The sequence below is a fragment of the Phragmites australis genome, chromosome 23 (assembly GCF_958298935.1).
Source record: "Phragmites australis chromosome 23, lpPhrAust1.1, whole genome shotgun sequence".
Classification (NCBI taxonomy): Eukaryota; Viridiplantae; Streptophyta; class Magnoliopsida; order Poales; family Poaceae; genus Phragmites; species Phragmites australis.
Genome location: NC_084943.1, coordinates 15,641,311 through 15,649,802, shown reverse-complemented (window position 1 = coordinate 15,649,802; position 8,492 = coordinate 15,641,311). Strand labels below are relative to the sequence as shown.

At 42.8% G+C, this 8,492-nt stretch overlaps 1 pseudogene; it reads left to right on the top strand.

Annotated features, from left to right (window-relative positions):
• The first annotated feature begins 651 nt into the window (after positions 1-651).
• On the top strand, positions 652-781 carry LOC133906847 (small nucleolar RNA Z247; annotated as a pseudogene).
• Positions 782-8,492: the final 7,711 nt, after the last annotated feature.

Sequence of the window (8,492 nt, the reverse complement as noted above, 5' to 3'; positions counted from 1 at the left end):
CTTTAGGTAAAAAAAAACCACAAATCGTTTTCCACAACGGATCTTTATGTTAGAGTTTGATAAGATATCAATCATGTATATCTCTGCATGCATACCGAGATTGATTGGGCTAATTAGTTTAGATCTTGTCTATAGCTATTATAGAAAATCTTTGTAACTAATCTTTGCTGTACCATAAATATGATCGGCCATGCATCAATCTCGGATTATGCCTTCTCATGTAAGCCACACCAAGGGCAGTCCTTGGATTGTATAAATACATGTACGCGGCCTCCTACGGGAGGTGAGAAAGCTTCCACAAAGTCTGGTTGTTTTTACATGATATCAGAGCTAGACCTCCACCAAAAACACATCTAATGGCGAGCTCATCGTCAGCAGGCTTCTCTGTGTCGAGCCCCATGGTGCTCCCCATGACAGAGAAGCTGACTAAGACCAATTACCTTTTGTGGAAGGTGCAAATCCTCCCTACTGTGAGAGGCGCACAACTTGAAGGGTATCTCTATGGATTGGTCCCAGCTCCGGCCATTGAGATTGATGAGAAGGACAAGGAAAGCAAGACCGTCAAGGTTCCAAACCCAGAGTACGCCCAGTGGGTGACTTATGATCAACGACTCATGAGTTATTTACTCTCATCTCTCACACGAGAGTATGCCCCTAGATGATGAAGAGCTAGTCTAGTACATTTTAACTGGGCTTGATATGGAGTACAACCCTATAGTTTCTGTTGTTCTCGCTAGAGCCAAGCCAATCTCGATCAATGAGTGTATGTTCAGCTTCTAAGCTTGGAACAACGACGCGATCTCTTCCAAGGCGGCTCCTAATCATCTGTGAACGCCACATCCTGTGGTCAAGGCCGCGGTGGTGGCGGTCAATGTGGAAGAGGAAGGGGCCGCGAGGCCGAGGTCATAGCAGATCCAATGTCAACAACACTTCTTTGCACTTCCCTCGCATCAAGTGTCAAGTGTGCTTCAAGGAAGGGCACACGACATCAAATTGTTGGCATCGCTTTGATGAAGATTACATCCCTAATGAGAAGAGTGCAGTAGCGGCCACCTCCTCCTATTATGGTGTAGATACCAATTGGTATTCTGACACTGGAGCCACCGATCACATCACAAGCAACCTGAACCAGATGCAGGTCAAGGAGAAGTATATAGGCAATGAGTAAATCCACACCGCCAGTGGAACAGGTATGGATATTAGCCATGTTGGTCATAGTGTTGTTCCTTCTCCTTCTCGTGATCTTTACCTGAACATATACTGCATGTTCCTAAAACAAATAAAAACCTAATCTTAGTTCATCATTTTACTACTGATAATCAAGTCTTTCTTGAGTTTCATCCCAGTTGTTTTCTTGTCAAGGATCAAGTGACGAAGCAAACACTTCTTCGAGGCAAATGTAGAAGGGGTCTCTACCCTTTCCCTTTGAAAGCATGCTTTCGGTGTTAAAAAAAAAAGCCCTCTACAATAGTATGGCATAGTAGTTTGCAGCATCTCTCATTTGCAGTCGTTCAACAAGTCATTAGTAAGAATAATTTTCCTTGTTCTTATGAGTCCAATAGTGAGTCAGTGTGTGATGCGTGTCAACAAGGCAAGAGTCATTAGTTACCCTACTCACAATCTGTTAGCATGTCCTCTGCACCCTTAGAACTTATATTTTTTTTATGTATGGGGTCCCACTCCAGATTCCATGGGTACATATAAATATTATGTTAGTTTTGTTGGTGATTACTGAGTTCCAAAATCTTGTTGAATGTCGCTTTAATCGAAAATCCTAGCCGTCCAATTAGATTGGGGAGGAGAACATGAGAGACTACACTCCTTTTTTACCAAGGTCAGCATCACACATTATGTCTCTTGCCCTCACGCTCACCAGTAGAATGGTGCAGCGGAAAAAAAGCATTGTCACATTGTTGAAATTAGTCTCTCTCTTCTTGCGCATGCATCCATGCCCTTGAAATTCTAGGATGAAGCTTTTCTTTCAGCTACATATCTCATCAATAAAACTCCTAGTAGAGTTATTAGTTTCTCCACGCCCTTAGAACGTCTTTTTGGACAACAACCTGATTATTCCTACATTCGCATCTTTGGTTGTCCATGTTGGCCTAATCTCCGATTATAAGCAATGCATCTTCCTTATAACACCCAAAAACTCCAATTTTGTTCTTCATAATCAATACCATCTTTGGTTGTCCGTCCTTATAACACCGAAAACTCCAATTTCATTCTAAGCAATGCGTCTTCCTTGGCTATAGCAACTTGCACAAAGGTTTCAAGTGTTTAGATGTAACTTTTGATGAGCATTTTTTTCCTTCTCCAAACTCCATCCCAATGTAGGCGCCCAACTTCATTCCCAACTTCTTCTTTTACCTTCTTCTCTCTTGAATAGCAACAATATTGGTCACGGGGGGCAACATTCTTATGAACAATTGACAAACACTCCTGCTAACCATGTTTTTAATGGTGAATTTTCTGGAGAATTTGGTGGTGGTTTGCAGGCAATAACGCCCTTTGTCGGGATACAGTTTGGTGCCAATCCCCAGGTTGATCCGCATGTCAGTCCGAGGAATGTCGCTGATGGTTTGTCGTTGAGTTCCATTGATGCTACTTCTCCTCTGCCTGGCACGGTGTTTGGGCGGAGAGGGGCATGTCGACCAGACCATGACAATGCCTCAGGGCTCTCCTAGAGCGTCTACAAACACTACTACGGGAGATCAAACAATAGAGTTAGCCTCAGGATTCGGTGTCCAGGGATCTTCTACACCACGAGCGCCATCCCTGGTGCTGAGACCAGTGACATGGTTGCAGAAGGGGATTACGAAGCCTAATACCTATACTGACAGCACGGAAAGGTATGGTTATGGTGCTTTAGCAATCACTGGTGAATCCAAAAATTTGCAAGATGCTTTATGTGATGATAATTGGAAGGCTGTTATGGATAGCAAGTTTGGTGCTCTTATAAAAAAAATAAGACATGGCACTTGGTTTCACCAAAGGCTGGAAGAAATCTTATTGACTATAAGTGGGTCTATAAAATTAAGAGAAAGGCTGATGGGACAATAGATAGGTACAAAGCCGCTTAGTGGCTAAAGGTTTTAAGCAAAGGTATGGTATTGATTATGAAGATACATTTAGCCTAGTAGTAAAAGCAGCAACTAGCAAAATAATCATGTTAGTTGCCATATCAAAAGGATGGTGTTTTCGCTAGTTAGATGTGCAGAAGGCATTTCTTCATGGTGTTCTGGATGAAGATGTCTATATGAAGCAACCACCTAGGTATGTAGATGAGTTCAAACCAGAGTATGTATGTAAGCTGGACAAGGCACTTTATGGTTTGAAACAAGTGCCACGAGCATGGTATTTTCGCTTGAGTTAGAAGCTACTACAACTTGGTTTTCAATCCTCTAAGGCTGATACTTCACTATTCTTTTACATAAAAGGCAGCGTTATAATTTATCTGCTTATTTATGTTGATGATATCATAGTTGTCAGTTCATCCAATGAAGCTGTTCCTCTACTGCTTGAAGACTTAAAGTCTGAATTTTCTCTCAAAGATCTAGGAGAATTACACTATTATCTTGGAATAGAGGTCAAGAAGATAAGAGATGGAATAGTTCTGTCTAAGGGCATGTATGTAGCTGATGTCATCAAGAGACTGGCATGATGAATTGCAAATCGATCAGTACCCCACTATCGGTTTCTGAGAAGTTATCAATTGAAGCAGGAGAGATGCTAGGACCTGAGGATGCAACAAAATACAAAAGCGTTGTTGGGGCATTGCAGTACTTAACACTAACATAGCTAGATCTTTCTTTTCCAGTCAATAAGGTATGTCTGTTCTTGCATTTTCTAACAACTGTACATTGGATTACAGTTAAGAGGGTACTAGGATATTTACAATTTACGGTGGATACTGGGATCAAGTTTAGCAAATCAGCATCTATGTGTGTAAGCGTGTTTTCTGACACAGACTAGGCAAGATCGGTCGATGATCATTGCTCCACTAGTGGGTTCGTTGTGTTCTTGGGATCAAACCGTGTGTTGTGGAGTGCTCGAAAGCAAGCCACGGTTTTCAGATCGAGTATTGAGGCGGAGTATAAGTCCATGGCAAATGCTACTGCAGAAGTTATTTGGGTATAAGCTCTACTTTGAGAATTGAGCATATCTAGTTCGTCTCAGGCTGAACTCTTGTGTGATAATATTGGAGCCACCTATCTATTAGTAAACCCAATCGTTCATGCACGAACAAAGCATATTGAGGTGGATTATCACTTTGTTAGAGAACGTGTTGCGCAGAAGATGCTCAAGATCAATCTTGTGTCTACAAATGATCAACTTGTTGATGGATTGACGAAGGCATTGCTAGTTCGAAAGCTAGAATAATTTCGGTACAATCTCAACTTATGTAAGTTGTGATTGAGAGGCAATGTTAGAGTTTGTTAAGATATCAATCACGTATAACTCTGCATGCGTACCCCAGATTGATTGGGCTTGTTAGTTTAGATCTTGTCTGTAGCTATTATAGGAAATCTTTGTAACCAATATTTGTTGTACCATAAATATGATTGGCCATGCATCAATTTCGGATTATGCCTTTCATGTAAGCCATGCCAAGGGCAGTTCTTGGCTTGTATAAATGCAAGCACGCGGCCTCCTACGAGAGGTGAGAACGCTTCCACAAAGTCTGGCTGTTTTACACTTTAAAGGAGATCAAATGGCACAGTCCTCACCGAACCCATTTTCTTTCCTCCACGCATTCCACACGAACCTAACCATTCAATCCTCTAGTACTTGCATAATCACTCATGACACACTACTACCTACTCTAGTTGGTTGTGATGTGTCACACCCGGTTTTAACGGCCAAAATCAGATGCGGCTTCTGTGTGCCCAGGATGTTCAACACACATAAGGACGTCACAGGTGAAGTAAAAAAAGCAATACTTCTATTAAATAAATATTAAAATCTTACAGCAATTGACATATATTGTCTTCTATGAAGATATCTATAGCGGAATAGAAGCACTGGAGCCCAACAACACCGCAGACAATCGACCGGGAGACACGCGCCTAGAACGTCACAACCTCATATTGATAGTCTTCAACATCTTCACTCACTGAGCAGCAGCATACATGTCACATAGCATAGGGAAAATAGCAAGTGTGAGCACATAATGCGCTCAGCAAGTGTGGGAAAAATACTGATATGAAGGCTTATATCAAGAATAGGCTAACACATGGTATATTTGCATAAATACGAGTAATGAAAACATATTTGGACTCAAAAGCATTAAGCAATTATTAAGTCAATATAACTCAGACAGTGCAACATCCAGCATACAAGGCTTCCCACCTTGCATACCATAACCGTCTAGCACTTCATGTACTATAACCAAAACCACAACCATCTAGTACTCTCTGTACCAAAACCATAACCACAACCAAACTCATAACCACAACCATCTAGTACTCCCTGTACTAGAACCATAACAACAACCAAACTCATACCCACAACCATCTAATCATGTGAGGATCCAAGTCTCTCATAACCGTGAGCACGGCTGATATATTAGATTTTACACTCTGCAGAGGTTGTCCAGCTTTCCCCACGAGTCGTGATTTCCATGTTGCCGTGTTAGCTAGACATTTAACACACGCCAGTGGTGTGTCACCCGGAAAGTCACTTCAAAGCCGTTACAAAGTTTCATCCAGTATGTGCATGCCCGCTAGGTTTCACTGCCGTCAAAGTGGCATTCACACCACCCAGAAGCCCTCTTTTGCGCCTTGTAGCTCCAGAAAGTTTTCACCATTCCCTTCCACTACACATCTCATACCACTAACCAAATGGTTATGGCCTTTGCTGTCCCCACACATCCACTCTTCCGTTTGGCACGCACAAAAATTGGAATCCACTAATTAATAGGCTAGGTCTGTCCCATACCAGGTCTCGTGGTTGGTACGATATTTCTTAGGTTGTCGCTCCACGAACCGGTCCTTACTTAGGTTACTTGAGCAAACACTAAACCAACATCATAACCATGATAACCATTAAAACCACTTTGCTCAAGACCTAAGGTTCCATGTTGTTAAACCATTAACACATTAACGACCATTGTTTCATATGTTCATTAGTCAAGATTATGACACTTCTCAACATCTCAAAAGCATGGCTAAGCAATCTACCCATAAAAGATACCTAACCATAAACCATCTAGGTTCCAAGGAATGATAAGGAAAAATCTAGGGAAAACCCTATCATAGGTGACTACCCATCATATTGGCAGACATTGTATGCAATTTTGTAAAACAAAACATTTAAAAATATAGGTTTAAGATGATCAAGGACACTTGCCTTTTACCCATTGCTGCTCAGTATTGTCGAAATCTTGGTCTTGAAGTCCCTCGAACTGCTTCGGAACGTTATCGACTAATCGCGAGAACTACCGACAAACAACACAAAGAAAAACACTAAGAACAACATACCAAACATCATCAAAATACTTTAAAAACACTATAGTTGGATAGGAATAATTTTAGAAATGTTTAGATGCAAGAATCGCCTAAATCGGAGTTAAGATGAAAAGAGAATAGCTTTCGGGAGATGGATTAGGCTGAAAAGGAAATGTTGATTTTCCGGAACTATCTTCCTATGAAAAAGGCTTTATTGCACAATCACTGTTTTAGGCTTGACAACATCATTGTGCAAGATTCAAAAGTGTAGGGCAGACTAGACTTCACTGACTAGGCTAAGGAGAATGATGTGGCGCTGACTTGGCATGCTATGCAAATACCATCTTGGATTAAAGAAGACATATGCTAAGGTATAGTATCTACCATCTATGATGGATCGAAAAGGCTGAAGGTTGTACTTCTAGGTTTAGGATACTATTGGTAACTCTATGTAGCGGTGGTGGTTCAGGTTTCGTCGAAGATGACAATCGAGCATGTGGCCACAAACATCAATATCGGCTTCAGTAGTGTTTTAGTGAAACGAGAGGAGCATGGCGTAGAACGCGGAAAGACTAACTCAGTGGTATGGTTAGTTTTGGAAGGGGTCATCCGAGGTAGCGGCAAAACAGTGATGACTGCTTCTAGGTTTGGTGGTGACCGCGAACAAATGCAGGAACGAAGACGCTCGCGTTCCCAGAGATTGGTTATGAATTTTGAGGAACCGTTTGAACAAGGATGTTCATATAACCCGGGAAATCAATGCTATGGCATGGGTTTTTGTAGATCATCCACTGAGAGGAAGAACAATCAGCATAGATGAAACGGGTAATGGCTGCGCATGCTGTGGTTGGCAATGGCGTCTTGGTCGTGTCGCTGCACAAATGGGGATGGGCTCCTAAGCTAACGTAGAAGACTCCATGGGACACGCTGTGACATGGTTGGTGCATCCATACGGCTTTCGGATTGATGGGGGACGCGAATGCAAATCCGGTGGGCACGCAGAACACGTCCAGAAACCGGACAGTGGGTACGTCGACCTTGATTTCGATAGTTTGGCTAATCTACTGGCCGACCTGGTTGATGAGGGCATGGGAAACATCATGGGACATGCATCGGTGAAAGGTCTTGGTGATTTGACCTCTGGTTGGTCGGGAACGTCGATGCCAATCGGCTACAGCGCGGCTGTCACGCGGCTGTCCGCGACGGCGACGACCGTAGCGGCTTAGATTGGGCTTTGGCTGGGGCTAGGACTTGGCTAGGGACTTAGTATGATGCTAAAACAGTATTAAGGGAGGATAAGAAGGGGTCATCACCTTGCTTTGATGGTCGATGAAGGAGGAATCGCGGAGAAGACGACGTAGCGCATCACGGGCAGCGGCGGCGGCGGCTCCGGCGAACGGTGGCGCTCCGGTGACATACGGACAGGGCAGCAGCGACTTCTAGGGCTTGGAGGCGTGGAATAGGGGTAGGAGAGGGCGTGCAACTCATATTTATAGGGCTAGGACCGGCTGGTTGAGGTGGAGTCCAAACCAAACACGAATCAGATTTGAGTTCGAGTCGGTTACGATATCTTTTTTCGTAGCTCTCTATTCCGAGGATGATATCTCTATCGTCCGGACACCAAATTGGACATTTTTTGATTCTAAATTGTAGCAATCGAAAAGATTTACAACTTTGGTAGTCATTGAAACTTCTGAAAACGTCATCTCGATTTCCAAAAATGCACCACAAGATAAACTGTTTGAACTCGGACTTCTCTGCGCAGCACTGATTTCGGGGACCATAACTTCTAGCTCCATTATCCAAAAGGTGACTTCCATAGGTTCAAATCGAAGCTCTTGACAAGGTCTACAACTTTGGTATTGTCAAGATTTACATTTGAGGCCGTTTTGAACTCCGAAACTTCATGAGAAAATGAGGCTGTTCAGGACTCCGCGAAAATTTCAAGATTTCGTGGATCCTTTGTTAGGCCATCTAGAAGACTTGGCTAAGGGTTTGAACTTGAGCAAGATTGAGTCCAAAGACACTTTAGTTATATCTAGG